The following is a 24386-nucleotide window of genomic DNA, read 5'->3' as shown; positions in this document are numbered from 1 at the left end:
ACGCTAATTAGAGAAGTGAGTTGCAGCTCTGTTGATAGACAAATGTCAGCAACAGTCTCCAGCCGCCTGGTAATTGCCTGAATCAAAGACGCCGGGGAGGCGGAGATGGTGAGGAGACAAGATGTGGTACACTCTGAGGGGTGTCCGTCCGCACGTCTTCTCGCATATACAAGTCAAATCTTTGAGGAAATCACAGACTTTGCAACATTGGCAGAAAGAGGAGCTTGTTGTTGACAAACTCAACCTAAGTTGTGCACCTGGGTAGCATTAAAAACCAAAGTGTGTGTGGTTGAGGTACAGCCTGCGGAGTGCAAATGGTCAGATGTGCCCTCAGAGTGAAATCCCTTTTTAACAAGTACCTGAACTTGTGCTACCCTCTAAAATGACTCACCTTAATGTTTTCTGATCGTACGCTCCTGTCTGTAAGAGGACATAGAATTTAGAGTCTGCCCATCATCAAGAGGTTGTAGTTTGAGTTTGAATCATTCCCAGGTTAAAGGGAAGGGGGATCATGGTCAAGGTTAAAAAGAAAGTGCAGTTGCAATAAAGAAATGGGGTGAAATGTCGTGTGATGACACATGATACTACTGTGGAAATAAAGAACTCACTTAAGCTACATAAAATTAAAAAAATATTAACAACCTTGCACTGAATAGGTTGAAGGCTGGCCCGCCCCTTTAAAAATAACATTTTAAAATCTTAACAGATGTTGAAAATGTGAGAGACCCCACACCCCATAGTTCCTGTCGTGTGTGGAGAGCACTAATATGACCAAAACAGCAAACTAACAGATTCATTCACCCCCCCCACCCCACCCCCACCCTGTGATATAAGGTGTCTGTTTCCAAAAACGCTTCTACTGACTTGGCTTCCCAGGAAAGTGGCAGTAAATTACGTGTATGTGTGTTGCTGTATTCTCTGTGTCTTTTTGTTTAATGTATCATAGAAATTTAATCTTAAGTTTTCTTAAGCAAGAAACTAAATCCAATTTTTCTAGATGGTCAGACATGCAGTGTGTGCCATCAGTGTGTGCATGTGTATGAATGGGTGAATAAGGCATGATACATTGACCTCTGCATTAGTTGTCCTTTAAATCCAGGGATGAATTTTCTTTAGGCGTCTTTGAGAGAGAAACACAAGCAGAGATTGTTCTCAGCACTCCACAAGTCTTCCTCTTGGAGAATGAAACTAATGTACGACACGGGGCTCCCACTTTCTTCACAACAGATGATTAAAGTATAAAGAAAACTTTATCATAACACATGGGCTCATTTGACAAAGAGAGCGAGCGTTGCACTCTCTGCAAGCCGCTGGTCATTATTTTGTAACACATCAGGAAATTTGGGGGCTTCGAACGTCAAGTAGTCATGATTTTATTTTTAACAAATGGGCAGCAAGCTTCAGGCTTCTTGTTTAGCCATCCACATATGACACCTCTATTAGAGGAACACCCTGACCGCTCTGCAATAAGCCTCATGTCTCCTAATTATAAAGGTTTGACTCGGGCCTTCTTCATTAGAACCACAGAGCCTCCTCTCTAAATAACATGTTGAGCCATCAAATACCTTCTCATTTACACAAAAGCACACTCTCTGTAATTCACCATCCTGCCTTTTCTGTGATTTGGTGGCTTTATGCAGCTTGCACACATTACCATCACTCCAACAGCACAGGGCATTATATGAGCTCATCACAACAATTAGGAGTTAGAGGGGATCTCTGTTTCATGTCCAATTGCGAGGTTATTAAAATAGGTGCCTAATGAGTGTCAGTTTAACATTTAATGTGTTGTTTCCCTCGTGTGTGGATGTGTGTGTGTGTGTGTGTGTGTGTGTATGAGAACAACTTTTACTTGTACTGCCGATGCAATGTAAAGATAACACAAACTTTGCATTTTTGTCTATAAAGCGTATCTACTCGCTCATAAGTTTTTACAGAGAGAGAAACTTAGATTATGCCTTGCCCCTAAAATATCTACATCTACTCCCTCTACACACACACACACACACACACACACACACACAATCTCATCCCCGTGTTACCTGTGATGATAAACGGCTCCAGATTTTAAGATTCCCATTTCTAATTTTCTGAGTAGAGAGGCAGGACTGTGGCGATTGATCAAATTGGGCAGCGAGTTAAGCTTCAGCACCCCCCTCCCTGCTCCCCCCTCAACCATCCTCTACCTTTTCTCTCCCCCTCTCCTTTCCTGCTTTTCCTGCCCCAAAATCCTCTTGAAATATTAAACTAGATTTATGAACGTCACCAAAGCCCCATCTATTAATACCTCCACAACTGACAAGAAAGAATGCATTTCCATTGTGAAGGAGAGAAGAGTTAAAAATGTGGTTTGTCCGAGGAGCCACGTTTGATGGATGCGAATTACCTTTAACATGTAAAACACTGGAATCTGATTAATCAATGATTAAAATAATGAACGAAGTAACTTACAGTAAAAGATAACACATGTTGGTGTTGCAACTGACCCTGGACAGATAACCCATTAACATACTTGTTTCACACTTGAGTATAGTTAAGGTTTTTTAAAATCAGTCAATTTTAATGGCAGCGTTTTTTATTTATGCACACTGAGCCAAACATATTTTTGAATGTTGGAAACTTCCGGATCTCTCCTGGAACAAAAATGAAATAAATATGGGTTTGTACAAAATGTTTTCTGTGCAGCGTGTTTACACTACTGTCTGTAAGGGTTTAAATGCCAATAAAGTTTTCTTCAATGAGAAAAATAATTTAATCAAAATCGAGGCTCCCTTAATGCATTTAATAAATCATTATAGGGTAACAATCCAAACTTATTGTGTATCTTAAATTAAAAGAAGGATCAAAAAAGAAGCAAAGAAAAGAAATATTAAAGAGGTAAGTTAGACTCAAATAAATGACCCATTAAGTTTTGTTTATTACTAAAGCACTTAAGTTGTAATTACAGACTACAGTAATATCATTACTGGGTAACAGATAGAAATGAGGATTACAGTGTTGATTTGGAAATGAAATCATTCATTTGAAAACAATCACAAATTTCCAGACATATTTAGACACCAGAATGTGGCTGGCCTGTAGTTTGATTCTTTTTTACACCACTATTGTTAAAGACCCCCTCCAGTGAAAATCAAGTGTTTAACCTTGTAAACATCTCCATGTGATGTTCTTCATGTGCTACAAGACATATCAGGGACAACATAAGCAGTCATCTCCATGGCTGGGCCTGTCTGCTTTTAAACTGCAATGTACCGAGGACAGGCTGAACAACACGTTTTCAGATTGGCAGGTTTGAGACGTCACAAACCTACAAACCTAAGGAGCCAATCCCGTTGATGGACGGGGTGACGCTATGCAGATCATTATGTGCCAATTGCAATTTTTGCAAACTCACTACTGACTACTAACGTTAACGTTACTACTACTAATAATTGCATTTCAAGCTAGCTTAGTTTCAACAAGTCAACGATGGCAGAGACGTGTTTTGTTTTTGGCTGTAATTTTACGAAAGGAGAAACGTAGCACATAGTGGGCGGGGCCTATGCAGGACTTTTTATTAAAGGAGAAGGAGGAGATGCCTTGAGAGGATTTTTACAAGGTAATTAAACGTATGTTGCAGAAAAACACATATAAGACACAATTTATTAATTCAGACAGATCATTGTATATGTCTTAAAACATGACTGGAGCTGTTCTTTAAAGCACACAAAGGCATAACCTGCTGTTATGCTGGTAACCTGCACATACTCTGTTATTATTCAACACTGTATGAGCAGGGTAAAAACTAATTCAATTCCCACCAAACACAGTTGTGTTACCCCCTTTCTTTTTGCTCTCTGCTTTTACCTGGTATGTACAAAATATATAATCTGTCTAAAATTAAATAAAACATGATCTACAAAATAGAACATCAACAAACATCTTAATATTCATTGAATAATACAACCCAGTGAGGTTTTTACATCGTCCCTCCTCCTTCATCTGCAGCAGGCATATTGATTTGTACCTGCTCATGCTGCTTGGATTATACATTTATACACAAGTCCTCAGCACCGAGTCATTTGTTGAGCATGCATCTCACTCACAGGTTGCTGTGAGGACAGCAAAACGCTCGTTTCCCACAGGGGTTTGAGGGGAGGCTTGGGGGGGGGGGGGCGACTACAGAGAGTGTGGCGGGGGGAATGGTGCACACTGTAGACACTGAAGCGACTTTGTCTCAGGAGAGGAGCTCCTTCGATCTGATTATTTGGGAAGGACAAAGTGCTTTTGTTGATGAAGAGTCGCTGTGATATCTGGGAGTTGGGAAATCGATGGGACGCACAGAGCTCTGGCTCATTGATCCTGGCCCCGGCATTGACAATCCATGGCCTGGTTAGCTATGCGAGAGAATGAGGCAAAATGAGCTGCTTGGAAAAGTGTTTCTCTCTCTTGGCTGTAGACGCAGCGCTCTTATTGGTATCATTTGCATTGACAAGCCTGCCTCTGGAATGATTAATAATCACCTGTTCCAAAGTTTGAACACTGTGTGTATTTGTCTGCATGTGTGCGTGTGTGTGTGTGTGTGTGTGTGTGTGTGTGTGTATGCATGTATTTCTGTAAGCTAGGAAGTTTTATGCTAATATGCATGTTTGCTTTTTTCATTTCTTTTTCGATTCCCTCTCTTATTCCCTTTTGAAAGTAAAAGCAAAACTTAGAAAAGAAAGAAAACAGGATGAATAAAAGTAACAGTGCATATTTTGTAGCAGATTTCAATGCAGGATGGAGAGAGAGAGAGAGAGAGAAAGAGAGTCAAATCACTCAAATGAGGGCCTCTCATTATTGGGCCCGGGCGTTGTTTGTCCAGGCAGCCTTTTCCTGGCACCTTGTTAGAGATGTCCACGGCGGGTAATTGGATCCGTCTTGCTGTTAGAGTGGAGCCTCGGCTGACAGACGCTCAGACCGGAGAGACGCTTAAATGACAAATGTTCCCTCTTCTTCTAAAACCTGAGTGTAAAGCTGTGACGTCTCGTTATCGTCTCTCAGACGAGGTTTGAGGGCTCTGGCAATCAAGTGGGCTGCTTAAATCTACGAGCCCACACTGCCGGGGGGAGGAGGGGAGGGCCGACTGATGCTTCAGAAAGCTTTAAGTACGAAAGGACATTTTATTTGTGTCTATGGATGTTTGGTTAAAGTAGCAGGATATTTCCTTTTTTCAAATCAAGAGGCAACTTCAGCTGGATGTTAAGTGAGCAAACATGAGTCGATGCATTCACTGCACTGATGCAAACTGTACGAGCATTACAGGCCAAGCTGTTCTGTAGTTTCAGTAGTAAGTATTGTCTTTTTTGGGTGTTTAAAGAATACTCAAAATGCACTTATAATATATGTAGATCACATTTAAAACTTCTTTCTTCTCTTCTAAGTCTTTATATTGACCAAGTTATCCAATAAGATCTCTTTATCCTACATTGTTTTCTCAACAAGTTCATATTCTATGCTTTTCTTTCTGTTCTTTTAGGAGCCTTATTTTTTGCTTGAGAGGATGTTTATCCAAACGCTACTCATTTGCAGGAGAATCAAAGTAGAAACATTTATTGATGTTGGTATCTGTACTATCAATAACTCCAAATCTCTATTCTACAATGGCGATGTCAATTCCCCAAACAGGAAAGAAACCATTCCAAGGTTCAGGAAATCTTCTATTCATCAGCAAAACACAACAAGCTGCTTTTGTTTGTGTTTTACTGAATGCAAATGACCATCCAGAGCGAACAGGCTTTCCAATTAAGTATGTTTGACATTCGTCAAACACTGGCTCGTGCAAGATCAGACTCCCAGGTCCAAGCTGTACAACCATTTCCATATGGTTCATGAATGAATCCCAGAATGTCTCCTCAAATAAACAAGTTTAAGACGTGTTAAGTGACAGGCTGTCCTTCATGTCTGGACCACTTTTAGCTTGTTGATTTGGACATACATAGAAGCTCTGTGAACAGTGAATAAATAGGGAAGCCAGTGTAATAAATTTATGAGTCTATGTCTACCAAAAATTACAACAATGAATGTCAATTATGCAACAGCTTATTACCGTCCATAATCATGTTTACATGAATATATGACCTATGGCCATGTCAGGGCCTGTTTGGGATGATGGTCTAAAAATTAACTACTTACAAACAATAAGGCGTTATCTAGAACATCATGGTGTTACTAAGTTCCTCTTGGCAGAGGAGGAAGTGGGAAAGTGGCCAGCATTCATTCATAGAGCTGCTCTGACCTAACGTTCAGGGTGGGGAGCTCAAATCCTTTCATTATGTCGTGCCGCTGTGTTCCAGGTGTGCAAGTCACATAAACATAACAGTCATGAGAAATTGTTTTTATTTCAAAGCTTCTTAAGCTACAACTCAAAAAGTGAAGCAATGGTGAATCTTACATATCTCTATCTAACATATTAGCTGCTGTTAGACAACAGCTAACATTAGCACCCAGCATCTTCATAGCTAACATAACCATTAGTGCACACAATATGCTAGGATATGAACCACTTCTTCTTTTAGGGCACACACAGAACAGACAGCGAGTGCACTGCGAGAAGATAGTTCCTTAATCTGACAAAAGTTTGTTGGATCATATTTTCCCAATCTGCCTTTAAATGTATTTAAAGCACCTGTATGCAGGTGTGTCCAGACAGCTGTAAGACACTTGCCCACCAAGCACATTTCCCAACATTTACTTTAAAAAAGACTCTTCACACTGTGGATGAGTACATGTTCTTGATTATAGCGCTATAGTAGCTCCATCTAGGAGAAAGGCGGTTGAGTAGCATTATCAGCTGTGGGGGAGAAGAGTCTGGAATCTCCTCAGGTATCACAGGACTGTGCTACAGGTGACATGCTGGCAATATAAAAATTATGAAGTAAATTTTGAAAAACATCAGACAGACGAAAAAGCTGTTGCATGTCATATTTACATTTACACTTATAAAACTAAAGTGGGAGCATGCAAAGGAAACCTGTGTCAAAGCCCACTTGTTTAAAGTATGGACCCAATCATGTGCCAGAGCACAAACATCAGTGATGTTTCCTGATAGGATCATCTTGACTGTAAGTCTAGATCTGTTGTGTGCAGTCATTGATGAAAACAGAGCTTGTATACATTCTCTTTCAAAATGATCCAGCATGAGTGAAGAAGAACAGGAGATAAAAGAAGTCCTTCCAAATGGGCCAACACGATGTTCGTGTGAAGGTCTGGGAGACACGTCTGTCCGAGAAGCAGGTGTCCAACTGGTCCTCTTCCTGTTGTTCGTCTGTTGTTATTGTCTCGTCCAACCGGCTATGGTTCGGATTAGCATAACTGACAGGCCTGTTTACATATGAGGTAATTAAAGCGGGTGCTGTAAGCCATGAGTCATAGCTCCATCTGCACTATGTCATCAAATAAGAGGCTGAGACGGTGAAGAGAGAAGAAAGATAGAGGTGGGAGGGGTTGGTGAGGTCATCAAGGTCAGAAAAATAGCAGCACTGAATTTAACTCCTACAGAGCAAAGCATTACAACCAAAACTCCTCTTTCACCTGACTTACCTTAAACGCTGATTATATGCCCTGATAAAATAGATACAGGCATAAGGGCTCTTTGCCCTTAGATTTGTTTGGCTGAATTAAAGGAACATAAAGAGCAAAAAACAAGATGATACTGCCATTGGTGGATCCCAGTTTGATATTCAGCACTCTGAAGTTTAGAGTTTGTTTAGCAGTAGTCCTGACAGTACTTTTTCTCTGCACGTGTTTTGAGCCCAATGAAAGGTGGTTATAAAAATCATGTTTGTGGTGGCCCCAAGGTTGAAAAATTAACTCAAATAAAGTAAAAAGCAACATTTCTTTCTGGAATAAGTGACCTACATAGAAGACACTGTGAATTGTTTTAAAAAGGGACTATTTCTTTGGTAGAAAGTTCATCCTTTGGGAACTGCCTGCTGTCTGAGTTCCCAGTCCTGGTTAAAGAATTCTAAAAAGCTTATTTGTAATAGTTGTTGTATTAACAATTACAATCGAGTCTGTTTGTCTGTCATGCTGTTATTACTACATTGCTGTGTACAAAGATCCATAAAAAAAAAGTCAAGATTCAAATTACAAGTCGCAGACTTACCAAAAATGTAATGAAATACATCCCCTTTCTATTGGGATGAGCAGAAACGTCACTCTGGTATCTCAAAACACACAAATTGAACCAAAACTATCTGCATTAATAGGTATCACTGGAGCTAACGGACAAATCGTTTAAATCAGTCTTTAAATTCAGAGTGCTTTATGTCTCTTCTGTTGTGGTTTTCAGTTTTTTCCTTATTAAGTGATGCATGACTGGACCGTGTATCATGTTACGGCGCTAGAAGCCACTGAGACACACACGTGCAACGTTAAAACATTCAGCCTCATACTGTATTTAATAAGAGAAGGATACACATGGTTGACAGAGAGGGAGGAAGGAAACAAACAATGAAACATTCAATTCACATACAACTGGCTTCATTTACAGACACACACTACAACACACACACACACACACACACACACACACACACACACACACACACACTGCTTCCTTCCTGTAGAGTGGTGAAGTAAATATCGGCCTCACAGGCGTTGAGTATCACTGCATCATGCACCACTGTCTCACTGAAGCTTTACTGTTAAAAGAAATATTTTAAATCGTTTAAAATTCAGTGATATGTGTTCATTCAAGACCATTCTTAATACATTTAATTTCTCTGTTAACATACATCCCTTTCCAACTCGCCCTTTCTTTTCTCCTCCTCCTCCCTCTCTTTTTTTCTTCCCCAGCAGACTAAAGGTAATTCTTGCGTTTCGCTCCTTGTTGTTGCTATTATCTGCTTTATTGAGCACAGTGTCCACTGTGCACAATTCAAGACCATTTCCATAAAGCAGAGGAGAGGGGGGAGATATTAAAGGAGCAGCAAATGACTCATGACTTAGAAAAGAGTAGGGGAGGCGGGGGGGGGTGTTTGGTGTTGGGCCTCGGGTTACCCACCCTCCACGTTACCCTCACTCTACCTGCTTCTTTTGCTCCACAGTGTCTGTGCCACCCCGTACGGTGAAGCTGCATGTCGATTTTCTCCTCTCTACTCCCTTCTTTATCTGCTACACCTCCTCCTTGGCATGCTACGTCCGTCTTCCCTCCTTTCTCCCCCACCACCTAATCCTCTTCTCTACTTCTGCATTGCAAACTCCAACATTAAATTGTGATAGATGAAGAGCGGAGGGCATTCATACAAATCAATGACTTTAGTGTATGTGTCATTAGCCTGCACCACGCAGCCAGCGGTCAGCGTCATAAATCACGCCGTGATCGGCTGTCTGCCGTCCCGCACCGCAGCTGCGCAAACTGCATGCATTAGCCCACACCGGTGTACCGACCCGAGCTGCTTACTTTAAAACTAGTAATAAGGCGAGGGGGAAGGAGAGGTCCTCTGTGGAGCGTCAAGTCCACGCAGGATAACATGGAGTCTTTAGTGACTTAGTGAACTGTAGCTGATGACTCAGCTGCTGCACGGCAGCCGTGTAATGATGTGAAGATATTAGAGGCACTTATGAGTGAATGCATCCTGTTCACTTTTGAGTGTGATTGGGGATGGAAAATGCAGTGTCTGTATTTTAATTGGTGTGGAGACATTTTGCAGAGGTAGAGGCTTAAATTGAACAGATTTCGCTCAATAAATCATCGGTCTAAAATGTATCAAATTTATGCAAATAAAACATCTTTAAATAAAAAATCCACACATTATACCAGTGTTATAGGATCTGAATAGCAATGTTTCGATTCTGCTTATGGCCGACAAAGGAATCTGCTTTACTTAATGATAGCCTCTGGTGGTTACGACACATGTCTCTAGGCTTCAGGTGCAGCCAGTGGTCATACGTATAAGTGACAAAGGATATGTGAGCCTTCTTATTCTGTGCCTCGATTGTTGTTTACAGGTCTGTTAGTACCATGAGATGTGAAAGTGGAGTTGTAGTGGTCACATGATGTCAACAACCGGTTTGTTATCTGCACTGATATGCCTGAAAGAGATGAATGAAAATGCAAATCATCATCAGATGATAGCTGATGGAATCCAGGATTGCATTACATAAGATGGAGTGCTTCTCTTTAACTCTCCACGTGTACTGTTTCCCACATTTAACCAAAGTCCTCTGGAACACGATGGACGATACTATATGAGCTACAAATGGAAACCAGAACAATTCTGACTTAAAAAATTCGTGCCTCTTTAGATTCTGCATGTATGTAAAGAATGTGTTTGCCGAGATAATGAGACACATAACTGGTGACTTCATGTTAACACTACTTTTCGAAAAAGAAAATCAAGATATATTGTCCATAAAAAAACCTGCAAAAAGAATTGCGAGCAAAATCACAAAATGATGCATTAAAAGGACAATTGCATTTGACACTTTTTGATTGAGTTCATTTCTTCACCCATGCAACCCCTTCACAAGATGAATTAACCTGATGCATTAAAAGTGTTTGTATATTTTAAAATATACAAGAATGACAGTATATAACTACATGGGACTACAGGGGACAAAATATAAGTTCGAAAAGTACATTCATGATTTTGACCATAGTGTAATAGGCTTGAGCAGCTGCCTCATGCTGACTTCTCTTCAGGAGGCTCCACCTGTAGTGTAGTTATATAAAACTTTGAGTTCACAGCAAGAGGCGAGCGGCTAAAGGCATCATTAATCAAGGCTAGTGCTCAATTAATCAAAAGAGGAGAGTCCTAGTCCTGCGACCCTGCTATCCAAACCAGAACCCAGGTGTCAATACTGGCCTCAGGGAAGCAGCCAGCCAGAACCGCTGCACCGGGCCCAGTCAATAGAGAAGCCTGAGGATCAAGCTGTCCTCCCACACTATTGTCCAGGGGTAGCAGTCACTGTCGCTGTCCACAGGAGGATAAGGAACCGCGTCCAGATGGAGACGCACAGAATACCAGAGGGGCTGCCGCTGCTGCAGGTTCATAATAAAGCAGAAGCATTCAGAGTGTATAAGACACAAACTTCTGTGGCAGTCTCCTTTTTCCTTTGATTAAGCACCGGCTGCAGGAGGTTGTCAAAAGTTAAAAACAGAAACATAATGAGGTAATTATCGATAGTGCAGGAGTGATACTCGTAGTGCTTGAAACTATTTATGTGTAATGATGTTTAATGCAAAGTGCTGGAAGACAATATAAATCAATCATATGAGAAAAAGTTAAATCAGACGTAGACTACAGTCTGAATGAAAGAACATAATATCCCTTTTTATAGTCTTTCTTTAATCGGTGCTGATACGTACAGTATTGATTGATCTCTCCACTGGAGGAAATGTTCCATCTACAAAGATGTTTTCTGTATGATCTACACAGATGTACAACATGGATACATGTATGTATTTATGAAGCTGCCTTTCTGTGTCTTTTAAGTTAATTTATCAGTAAGAATAAAGTTTGTTTACTCAAGCCCCATTTTATAAATAAAATACCCAAACTCTGCAGAATAACCAGCCAAGTTCATCCCATGAGACACTGCGCATTTCATCTAAAGAAATTAAAAATAATCATCTATTTATGAACAAAGACTCGTTCTTCCTCTGAGTTTGTTCTACGACTCTGTCTTGTAAGGAAGTCAAGGAATCAATTATTTCCCCCCGTCCTCCTTTCTTTGTGAAATTAAGTGTAAGTCACTCATTTATTTGATATCTCGACATAATTTGATCTCTAAAGACTTGTGGAAGGCTGCTGATGAGAATGTCTTGTTTTAGCTCTAAACATCAAGGCGTTTCTAACAAAAGCCGGCTCCATCAAGACCTCATTAATATCTGCCTTCATTTAGAGGCAATTGGTGACCATGGCCGCGTGACGACTAACCTTGTTAGGGACTTGAACAGTTGATTTAAGGGCCAGCATTCATGGCTGCTGTAATGAACTTGGGTGTATTTTTTTACCCTTGAATTCCCAAGTGTTGGAGATATGTAAAAATATTCTTGATAACCTGCTAACAATTGTTTTAATCCTTATAGTATGCATTTATTACTACTATATTTATCAATTTTCAACATAATCTCATACATTTATTTATTGTGTGTGTATTGTATGTGCTTCACCTAAACCATCGCACCTCTTTAAAATGCCTTTTTTTTTTTTTTTTTAATACATGACATCAGATTTGTTATGTTAGAACTGAATTTTGTGCAAAATAATGTATCAAATTGTCCAGCACCATTATTTTTTGTTGCACAAAATGAGCAATGCTTCCATGCCCCGACCAGCGATCATCTCTTTAAATGTATATGTCTCTTATACATATCAGATCATCATTTCCATTTGTTGTTGACTCAGTAGTCTTAATCTCCGGCCGTATCAGAAAAAAAGATGCATTTAAATCTCCCCCACTATCTCTTCCTCTCACTGCCTCCCTCCCTCTCCTCAGTCCTGGGGTGATATATGGCCATTGACACCATTAGACAAAGGTATTATTAGCAGATTAGGCTGAGCGGGGGAGCAGGGACAGGGACCCAGACTGGGGGCCATGTTTCTAAAGATGCCGGGCCCTTCTTTGGAATAACCCCACATCTCCTTTAACCAGCGCCCCAATTACAGCTGCATGGCACTCGGCACACACGGCGGGTCACAGAGGACAGTGAATAAATATTCTCACATTATCTCCTCTGGTGGAAGGGGGCAGAGAAACAGCGGGCCCACAGGGGATATGGCTTCCTCCATTGGCCCTCAGGCTGCGAGGTGTCTGGGAAACACAGAGGAGCATAATGTGGTTCATCAATGAGAGAGAGCGAGAGACCTGTTTAACCCTAATCCCACTCTGTGGTACCCTTAGACCCCCTTTTGTCTTATGTCTCAGGTGCTTTATTCTACTGTTCAATGTTTTTATTCATTTGTTAAAGTAAAAATAAATACACAATTTCTTTTTTTGGCATTTATTAATTAACTAATAAAGTTTTTAACCTTTTGCTTTGATAGATTATGGTTGTTTCGTAAAGTGATGTAAACTCCTGTAAACCTTATATGCCAAGCGCTGAGTATATACATTTGTTTAAAGAAATAGGCTATACCTTTTTGAAAAACAGATAATACAAATATTCAACTAAACAAGTTATTTATTTATTTATGTATTTTTAAAACAAGCTACCCATCATGTCCTCGCTATTTATTCGTTGAACAGTTGCATCCCTTTGTGAACTGTGCGATATGTCAGTCTTGTGGTCAAGGACACGTCTGTCAGCTACATAGCTGTTGTTGTTGTTCAGACATCATTACAAAGCTCTTGCCACCATGGAGGGCAACAACTCATAGAACTCATTATTTCCCTTCTTTAATTAGCTGCTCAAACACACACGGTAGACCAGTGTGACACCATACATACTCCTGTGAATGGTTTCACACTATTATTATCATCTGATCAACAGGGGATAATAATGTACTCCTTTTTAGGGAATCCATTAATGCATCTGAAAAACTATTACATCTTTTAAAGTCTAATTATATAATTTTTTATCTTTGTATAATTTAACTTATAATGAAGACTTCATAGTGCAGGGACTTTTTTTTTGTAATAATCTTTAAGATTTTCATGTACATAAATGTCTGTTCAGTCACTATCTATCGCCCAATGAGGTAACACAATGGTGATTGAGCCTATGGCCCGCTGATGAAAGCCTTGCATCTGCAGTATTACAGACTAGGTGCCTGTGGCGACTGTCCCGGAAAAATCACAAGCGGCGCCCAGTTAGTGACGCATTTTCCATCACCCAGCAGTGGTTGGTCTGCCAGAGAGGGTAGGCGGAGCTAAGCGGCTGCTTTTCCGTGTTGCGAGTAAACAGTAATCTACTATGGCAGAACAAACAAAGAAAAGATCGATGACTACAGATACAACTTCAAAAATAAGTGAAAATACAAAGAAAAAGAAACAAATTGGACGCTCAGATGAAGGCAAACAGTCTTAAAAGGAAAGCGACGGTCAGCGAGAAAAATCAGTAGTTACAACCGGAGATAACCGTGGACGTCACACATGCAACACTGTCTGGAAACCTGGGAAGTGTGCTCCCGCAATTACTGTTTTTCGCCGTAGGTGCCGCCGAAGAGAACAAAACTCTCGAAGTATATTAGGATTGATGCCACTCTTTCTTGTCTTGTTACATTATAAACTTGATTTATGTGACATTTTCATTCAACTAGTCTGTGCCCTTATGGTAGCTTGACATTAACATAATTATATTGTATGTCGAATATGCGAACACATGGAAAATATGAACAATACTACAGATAATGAGTCCAAAGGTTTATATTTATATGGTCAGTCTTTTCATGTTAACTTATAAGGATAGAGGTGAGAATAGAGAACAGAACTGTGAGAGTACACGGCCTTATTGAGTCGAGTAAATCTCTATTCTTCCCACTAAACATAATTTCACTAATATGTGACTTTAGAAGACGCACGCAGCTCTGGTAGTTTTGTTTTTAATTATTTCTTAAATGACATTTTGTACATACAGGGCTTTCAGCTGACAGCAAGAGTGTGAAAGTCTCTATTTCTTTCTTTCTTCCTCGCTTTCTTCCTCTCCTTGTTTTGCTTTTATCCTTTTAGTCTTGAAGGAGCCTAATGAGCGTGTGCAGAGGGCTCCTCTCTCCCTGCCCTTAAATCAGTAATTGGTTTCAGCGCCGAGACTGTCAGGAAATTAACACATCACACGGTGACAGCTGTTCATTTTTTCAGCGGCATTCTTCGTCATGTGAATGGCCGCTGATTTGCCAGAGAACATCACAAATGAGTGGGTGCTAATCAAGGGGCCACTCTGCAGGGCAGAGTACTGCCCTCTGCCTCCATTCTGTCTGTAAGTAACCGAATAAGTAAGTAAAGAAATAACTGTGTCTCACTGTGTGTGTGTGCTTTAGCTTACAGGTGGGTGCACCTTGCAGAGACAGGCTGTTCTGTGAGTAATATTGCCTCTGTGTTATGAAGCTTTACATTAGTGATTACATGTAGAGGAATTCAGAGATTAAAAACAGATGCTCATAACTAATTAACTTGTTGCTGATATTCCGTATGTGGAAGTCTTTTGAGCAAACTGCCAACAGGTCTCAATCCCTACAAAGATCCTACACTTCAGCATGGACAGGAGCCTCAGATCATAATCACTGTGAAAGAAGAAACAGCTCCTGTTCAATGTTGAATCTTTTAGTAATTTCCTTTTATATTTTGGTAAAATAAAGATTTCCTTTTTTAAATTAATTTCCATGAATTTCACCAGATGAAGTTGTGATGTAATTACATTTATCATTACAGAATGTACAATAAGAAAATGAAATGTGACTGGTTCTTTTTAATAAACCTGTTACACAGAGTGCCCCCTACAGGCCAGGAGAACTTCCGCCGTGTTGTATTTGCAGCGTTTTCCTTTTGCATGTGTTTTCTGGGTTTGTGTGTTTTTCACTTTGCATTGTTTCTGTATTTGCAGTGCATTTGTTGTTAATTCATTTGTTTCTGCTTTTTGCAGCACTTATTTTTTATTTGCAGCGGGTTTCCATCCGGCATTTGTTTTGGACCTCTGCATGTGATTTTAAATTTGCAGCCTTTTTCTTCTAATGGAAGCCGTTTGGGGCCGTTGCAGCGCGATTGCTCCTGTCTGCTACTGTATAAAACAGATATAAAGAAGGTTGTTTTTAGTTATGACACAATTTTGACCAACAAAATTAATTATTTGGGTTAGCCTGTGAAAACTATTATCATCCTACTGTGGCAGCTTAATTGTTTTGTATTTAGTACGTTATCAATACCATTCAGAAGTGTATGTTTTGATGACTCAAAAGCAGAGGTAGAAGAAGAACTCATCTTTACTTTAAGTTGCTGTAATCAACCATTTTTAAAGAGTATAAGATTAACTGACGTTCCCCTTTTGGACCCTTAAGCATGTTGTTTTGGTTTTCCCACTCACAACTTGAATTTTTTTGTGGAGTGTTAATCAAAGTCACACATATTCAGACTTGCTACATATAAATTACTATACATGTATTCAATTGTTAATTCCACCTCATTCATTCTCGTGCCGTCCTCCTGACAGAGAGGCTCCTCATTGATTGGGTTCATTTGCGTGAGCCTGAGCCTCTGATAAGACAGCCGTTGTATCACTGTGATAGCATCAGTGAAACACTGGAGTTCATACCAAGGTTACATGAAGAGCTCTCTTTGTATGGTGACTTTACATTAAGATGTGGTCACTGGTAGACTGTTAGCAAGATCAGGAAGTAATCTAACTGTATTGATTCAGGACGATCACTCCGAGGAAGGAGATAAAACGTATCCACTGGGTCCCCGTTTGCTTAATTTAGTTATATGAGGGGGTGCTTTTATTTCCCTGAGTATCTTTTTACAAACTAAAGAGAAGGTGCATGACAATGAGGCCTTTAGGCCAGGGTTAAGTTGGAATGATGCAGCTTCACTTAAAAACAGAAATGTACAGACTTACCAAAAAGAGAAACAGAAAGTAAAGAATGTGTGCACATGTGGTCTTTCAATCAGGTTTCTACTGTCCTGCATGTGTTTCATATACATGATGTATAAAGACAACTGAATGGTCTGTTAAAGTACGGTGGCCTCTGGGATTTTCTTGCAATTAAAGTTGGTCACAGGATGCAGTGTGCCAGTTTAGCTCAGTGGTTAAATCATGCATCCCATATTTAGAGGCCACAGTCCTCCATGTGGCGGCCCTGGGTCCAACTCCACCCTCGGCCCTTTGCTGCATGTCATCTCTCTTCCCCTTTTCCCAACACTTTCCACTCTCTCTCTCTCTCTCTCTCTCTGTCTAATACAGGCATAACAGGCCAAAAAGAAAAGTTGGTCACATGTTGCAAACACAAGCATCTTCTTCAGACTTCAGTGGTTTTTTACCCACAAAGTGTGCACTTAATAGTCTTTGCATCTGCACAGCATGCAGGGTCCAAAATTAACTTTTTGGTCTACCTGCCATTGGCGACTAAGCCAAAAAATGTAACCAGCCATGATATATTTTAACCGATGTCAAAAATAAACACTGGTAGAAAAAATCTAATACATCTCCTTTAGTACTTAACTTATAGTAACAGTGAAATTTATAAGGTAATGTACTTTCCTCGTGTATTTATCTGTACTTTTAACCAACTGAATTTAAAGAAAAATATAAAGTAGTTAAAATCAGCTCCACATTTAAAAAGTGGTGTATGCAGTTATACTTTAATAATAATCCACTGATATATTGAACATATTACTCTGAAATAGGCCGTCCTGCACAATGAGTAGGCTACCTTAAGTGATGGTACTGTCAGAATATTTTCATCCTTGTCATTTTAACTCTTTGAAGTTTTTATTGCAGGGCTTTTGCTTGTAATAAATTATGTGTACACTCTGATACTACTCTTTTTCTGGAATACTTATTTCATCACTGCAACAAAATGAATTTTACATTTGTTTCACATAACCTCATAAAAATAGTAAATAGAACGTGTGGGGTATTATTTATTTATTTCCATTTTCTAAAATGCCTTATTTAGTCTGAAAAAAGAATGTTGCCCATATGTCCATCTTCTGGGTTCTTCTCTTTGTCAGACTGCTACATAACACTCCACTTATTCTGCCTCTGAAAGCTGCGCACATGATGTAAAGCATACATGAACACACACATTCTCACAGCACCCTCTTGTTCTACACAAACAACAAGTGTCTGTTTTTTGGTACATTATTTCATGACTGCTTTTATTGTTTCAATCCTGATGAGAACTGTGTGTGCATATGTGGAAGAGTGTGAGGTTGTGTGCACTTGTGCGTGCATGAGCACATGTCTCAAACAGAATGAGAGAAAGTGAGAGCGAGTCCCGGACATCTTATAAATCCTTCAAAAACTACAGCCGGATAATAGCCCAATTAACCTTTTCATTCTTCCCCAATCGTCAGCGAAATCCTGCCCTCATTCTCTCTTTCTTTGTAATAAAATGAACTTCTCCTTCCCTCCTCTCAACCTTCACCTTCCCCTGAGATCAGAGCAAAACGAAGGGTGCTTGACCCTTCATACAATAAGGATTCCTACAAACGTAGAAAAATAACCTGGTTTTATTCCTCTGATGTGATTTGCTCCCCTTACATCTCCTCTCTTTGTCCACACTGACCTTATTTATGAGGGTGACTTAGTGAAGGACCAGGGTCGGGATTAGCGTACAGAACATTGAGGTGTACAATACAAGGTGAGAGGGGTCAGGGAGAAAAGATCCAAATGTGAGGACACATAAGAGGAAGGTTGAACACCCACTTCTTCAGGCTGGACTTTAAACAATACAACCTGGATCTGTACAAAGTTTTAGTATTTTCAATACAAAGCTCCTGTCCAACACCTTCAGCTGTCTGACCAGCTATACTGTAGATACAGACACCTATACCCTGCCTGCCTTATCAGTTATCTGTGTGAACAACTGTATTGCATGCATGTGTTATAATGGTAAATGGACTGTACTAATATAGCGCTTTTCTAGTCGTGCGACCACTCAAAGCTGCTTTTACACTACATGTCACATTCACCCATTCACACACACATTCATACACTGATGGCAGAGGCTGCTACGTAAAGTGCCCAACTGTCAATCAGTCTTCACATTCACACACCAATGGCTGTGCCACCAGGAGCAATTTGGGGTTTAGTGTCTTGCACAAGGACACTTCGACATGTAGCCTGAGGGAGCTGGGAATCGAACCATCCAACCTTCAAACTGAAAGACGACCAACTCTACCACTGAGCCACAGCCCCCCTATAATGTAAATAAAATGAATGCATACATTCAAATTGTGTTGAAATACAAAAAATCTACTCCCTCTAAGTGGCTGATACCTCAGAGCCCTGGTAACTGAAAAGTCTGAAAAGTCCCTGCTCGGGGGTAGTACTTTCCAAAGGTCCAGGAACTTTCAGGCCAGGGCCGCGTACTCGCAGCGGTTTATTTCAAAAGACTGCAGCTGCAAGTTATCATCATGCTTCGAGATTGTTCATCACATGCTTTGAGATGGAGTCAGGGAAGAAAGCCTACGACAGATGGACTGATGATGAGGTGCAGGCCTTGCTGAGCATTTATGCGGAAGAGGACATCCAGTGGGAATTTGAAATGGCGACCTGCAGCAAGAAAGTGTACGCCAAGAAATCTCTATGGTTGTTATTGGCCTGATTTGCATAATCTTCCCGGGTCTTTAGGCCGCTGTGGAAAAAGACAACAATGGGCCACGGGGAACCATTTAGTTCCTTGAAGAGAAAATCCTGGAACTAAAAGTTCCTGGTACTTTTGGTACAAAAGCACCTTATGTGTCAGTACTGTGATTGACTTGCGATCAGTGAAGAGGATAATGGTATAAATAATGGTTGGATGGATAATTTATCAGTATTGTATTGGGAACCAGCAACCAAAGACACAAAAAGCAAAGTAAGATTTCCCATCAGGTGTCTACAACCAAAACATTTTTATTGAAAAATAACAACCAGTCATAACAAACCATGTATAGATATGCCGAGCCTGTGCTGTTTGATAAATGAATGAAATGATTAAAGACTAGTGAACAAACTAATTTCCTGTTAAAGTGAGTACTAGTGAGAGCATTGTATTCTTTTATTTCAGTTAAATATTTTAGAACTTTTCCCCCCGTGAGTTTTCACAAATTAAGAAAAGAAGACAATTTTGTATTTTAATGTGTGGGAAGTACAAACCATGTTTACTCTGTGGATTAGCCCCTTAACAACCAAATTAAACCCTGATGTTACATTTTAGATAATGTATTACTATACTAACACATTGTTATCTCCTGGTTGTGCTCTTTCAGTTACAGGTGGCCATAAATAACAGGGTATGCTCAAAGTAAGAAACTCCCCAAACAGTGGCAAACAAATAAAAATACAGTAGAAGTACACTACCAGTCAAAAGTTTGGACACATTTTCTCATACAAGTGAATGGGAAAGTGTGTCCAAACTTTTGGCTGGTAGTGTAATAGAAGTTGGTTCAGACTCTCTAAGGGCAATGTGCACAGACAAAGGTGTAAAAAAAAACACACACTTTTAACTGTTTAAAAGATCGGCTTCTCTTTGTCCTTCATTGTCACCCTCATCATCACAGCTCCTGCTCTCTGCTGTCACCCCGCCTATCAACTTATATAATTTAAATACTTTTATATTGTTTCCTTTTTTTATTTTGCTCATTTTTAGATTGTTTCATTATTTTACTTATTTTCACATTGATGCAGCTATAAACAGCAAGACAAAAGCACACGTGTAACAAACTGAGAGATGCCTTCCTACAAACAGCTGATATATACTACTGTTAATGTATGTTTGGACGAGTGAACAGATGTCAACACACACTTTTAGCAGGTCCCTGTATGCAAATAAAAAGGAAACCCTGGCACTGTGAGATGTCAGGGTTTTACATAATTCCTCAGGACCATATAGTGTGTGTTGGTGTGTGTGTTGGTGTGCGTGTTAGTATGAAGATGAGTTTGCATGTGTGAGTGACACCCCAAGGGTAGAAAAAACAGTCATAGAGAAAACAAGGATGGAAGAAGAAAGAGAAAAAGAAACAAAGTGTGATCTTTCTTGATTTTGACAAGCGCCCTGCCAAGGTGAAATTGCGTCTGATGCTCTTCCGTGGCACGACTCTGCCTCTCCTCACGTCGCCCTGTACATGAAGTTAGTGTTGTTTTCAATCTCATCTCTTTTCAAATGTGGCGCAGGGGCCGCGGAGAGAGGTGGCATGCCGTGCCTGGCGTGTTGGGTGAAATTGGACTGCCTCTCCCCATTATTGTAAACATCATCCCACCAAACAGGCAAGCGGGTCGCAGGGACGCAGGATGAGGGGGCCATGCCTGGGAGAGATCTGCTAAAACACATCCATTAAGGCCCAAACTATTTTTGATTTACATGTTCAGACTCTTTAAAACTGTCACATCCACTACACCCCGCCAAACCCACACCTACAGCCCCCACCACCTCCCGCATCCCTTGTTCACCATCCCCCCCCACACACACACACACGCGCACACACGCACACGACTGCTTGTGTGCGACGCAGAAAGACAAAAGGTGATGTTTCTGTTGCTTCTCTTCTCCTCCAGCTCTCTTGTTCCCAAGCGAGGAAAAAATCCCCTCTTTCAGTATCAAGGGCAAAATAGCACAAGCCGACCTCAGAAGTCTGGTAAATAATAGGCAGCCAATCGTATGTGTTGGCGCCTACCTCATTACAGTGTATGCACAACTTAATGACCTTAACGTCGCCTGCAATCATCTGTCCTGGCAGCAATTAATTTCATACAGGGCTCGAGATGGAGGCAGACCACTTAAAGTTTCTCCAGTCATACTGTAATTTATATCACCGGTGGGAGAAAAAAAATGCATATATGACAAATAGCGTATAATGCTAAGAGGACAACAACAAAAAAACATTCATTAAGAGAGTCAAGGACGAAAAGGATGACATGAAAAAAAGAGGGAAGTGGACAGCAGAGCCAAGGTTGAATCATAATTAGGGGATAATGTGGCTTAAAAGGGGGATATATTAACCTCAACTCTACCTGGAAAAACAATATGAGAACAATAAAGATTTGAGCGTATGAGCAATAAGTACGACTATCAACACATTTGTGCAATAATTCAAAGACCTGTATTGTAGCTTTATGTTGAAGAATCAGCAACACAATGAGGAAACTGCTCCTCTGAATGCTGTGTTTCACTTATTTAAAGGTATAATAAGGAGGATTTTTCCTCACATTTAGTCAACACCGACAGCATCACGGTTACCTTTGCACTAACATGCTAGCTGCTGGTTACCTTTGCGCTAGCATACTAGCTGCCAGTTATGTTTGCACTAGCATGCTAACCGACGGTTAGCTTGTCCTACCCGGTTTGAGGCACCTACCTGTCCAACAGAAAGAAGGCCAACTCTGCATCACTCTTTCGCCATGTTCGCTGGTCTGAATGGGGACCAGTTGCTAATGTGAACCACTCCACAACTCACCTATACGCTGTGATTGGCTCAGGGAACCACAACAGCGCCCTTCCTGAAAACATCCCGTGCAAAGCAAAACAACAGAAATGATGCAGAGGGAAGGGTCTCACAAGGGTCTGCACACACACTCACCAACACACATGTATAGAGGCCCATACGTGATGATTTATATTATATTATATTTGTAAAAGTCTATATTTTATTTTTCTAGACTTTTTACCTAAACATACACATCTGTCTCCAAAAATGCTGCATTACATGTACATCAGAAATGGCTGAAAAACACGTGTCTCTCCTGGCCTTCTAAAAGCTCTCCCCACGTCTTCGCTTCCGTACGGATATTTGAATCATTGCTATTTCATGGAGGTTACATTTTCTGTGGATTTAGTGATGTTATGACATCTACCACAAATATCTCAGCAAAGGTGCGACTGTCGCAACTGGGCTCGTAAAGAATGCAGAAATAACAGAGCGCACTGTAAGTCATGTATGATCTGAATGATAACACTGCACACCCTCTCACAGGAGGTAAATACATTGCAATAACTATTAAACTAAAAAAAACAATGTTTGTATTCCGTCTTTTGTCATGATTTGAGGTAAGAGATCCAACTCATATCTTGTATTATGCTTATTTCAGTAAAACTGAAATAACGTCATGATAAAGGTAAAATAAAGATAAAATTAGGTTAAATGGACACAAAAAAATAAAGAATATTTTAAATGATGTAAATAAACTATTTGACAAATATGTCCCATAAGTATTCTTTGTACAGCGGAAAAAGAGAAAAAGGCAAAGAAAACAGATATTCCATAAGTGCTCTTTAAGTACACATGATGTGGAATATTACCACAATCCACAGATCTATGATTAGGTTCTTTTTTTGCTAAATAAGAGTATATTACACCATTTATCACACAGAGGAAATGATGACGTGTCCCCTGCCTTCCATTCATCATGATTACTGTGGCATCAGTCCTGGTTTGTGTCTTTGGTCATGATGTAGTTTCTCTTCTTCTGTGCCCGAGTCTAAAGAAAAGGCAGGGAATTCCTCTCTGTCATATACGACTGGCACGACACGACTTAGTGTCATAAGCTGCCACAGATTCTAACTGTGTGTGTCTATGTGGGGATAGATTAAACAAAGGAACATTTTAGTGTATTTATCATGAACTACACAATTTATCGATTTAAACTGCGCTAAGCTCTGTATAAATGTACGACAGAAAGCAGAGGGAAGGAAAAATAACGAATCAAGAAATTCAGAAATTAAGTTCATCACACAATAACTGCTATGCACATGTGCAGTTTAGTTTCCCCAGTGCTGATGAAAGTCCTTCATTTGCATGTGAATAGTTTCCCACAGCATTTAAGGAAAAACACTATAGTTTTTATAATAATATGACTTAACTATGTGAGGTTATGAATGTAGCTTAAAGAAAGCCAATGTTGACTTTAAGTTTTGTGTTAGTTTCCCTGACCATGCCCCTCGCTTTTACAATACACAACCAGAAGTCCACCTTTGCTCCTGTCTATCTCTTCTGTTGCCTCTAGAAGTTTGCCACCTAACTGCAAACCTAAATGTGGGCCATAACAAGCTGTTAAACACACAATTTTACTTCTGGGGATGGTCTCTATTCACTTGAATTCAGGAGTAAACATGAATTGCTCCATTTTTTGATACTTAACAAAAAAAGGATCACCATTTGGAAAATGTTTTTACACAGCTGCAGGAGCAAGAAAGAACATTGATCTTCTTAAGTGTTCAGAAAATGCAAAAACACAACTTCTCCCAACATGAGCATAAAGAGAATAAGTAACACCGAAGACCTCCACATTTTTAAAGGAGGATCACTTTGACTCTTCCATAAGGTGGAGGCCTTTCTCAGGGACGGCGGCTTTGTTTGTTACCAAATGCTGTAACATCAAAACTGACCAGTGTGTGGCCATCAAGGTCAACAAAGACACCCCCGCTATTTTTCACCAGGCGAGACAGGAATTTGCCATCCTGAAGTGGCTGCAGTGTCTGGATCCAGAAAGAAGCGTGCGGTGGAATGGCTGATCTGCCTGAACGTTGAGGATCAAAGCCTGTATGACTGCATGAAGGAAAGACAGGACCAGTGTCTCCCCATGACAGAGCTGCAATCCGTGGTATATCAGATTGCCACAGCCCTTTCCCACCTGACCTCCATGGGAATTGTGGACCTCAAACCTGACAACATCATGGTTGTGGACCACCAAAAGGACAGGAGCGGAAGTAAAGAAGTGTGGATCCAGCCTGAGACTAGGGCTGAGAACATCGGCTGGTTCAGACGCATCATCAGAAGGATCAGAG

The sequence above is a fragment of the Semicossyphus pulcher genome, unplaced genomic scaffold (genome assembly GCF_022749685.1).
Source record: "Semicossyphus pulcher isolate SPU_LCO1_2020_fin unplaced genomic scaffold, fSemPul1.0.p SCAF_1, whole genome shotgun sequence".
NCBI classification, from domain to species: domain Eukaryota; kingdom Metazoa; phylum Chordata; class Actinopteri; order Labriformes; family Labridae; genus Semicossyphus; species Semicossyphus pulcher.
The sequence above is the reverse complement of the archived record's forward strand: the minus strand, read 5'-3'. Positions refer to the sequence as shown.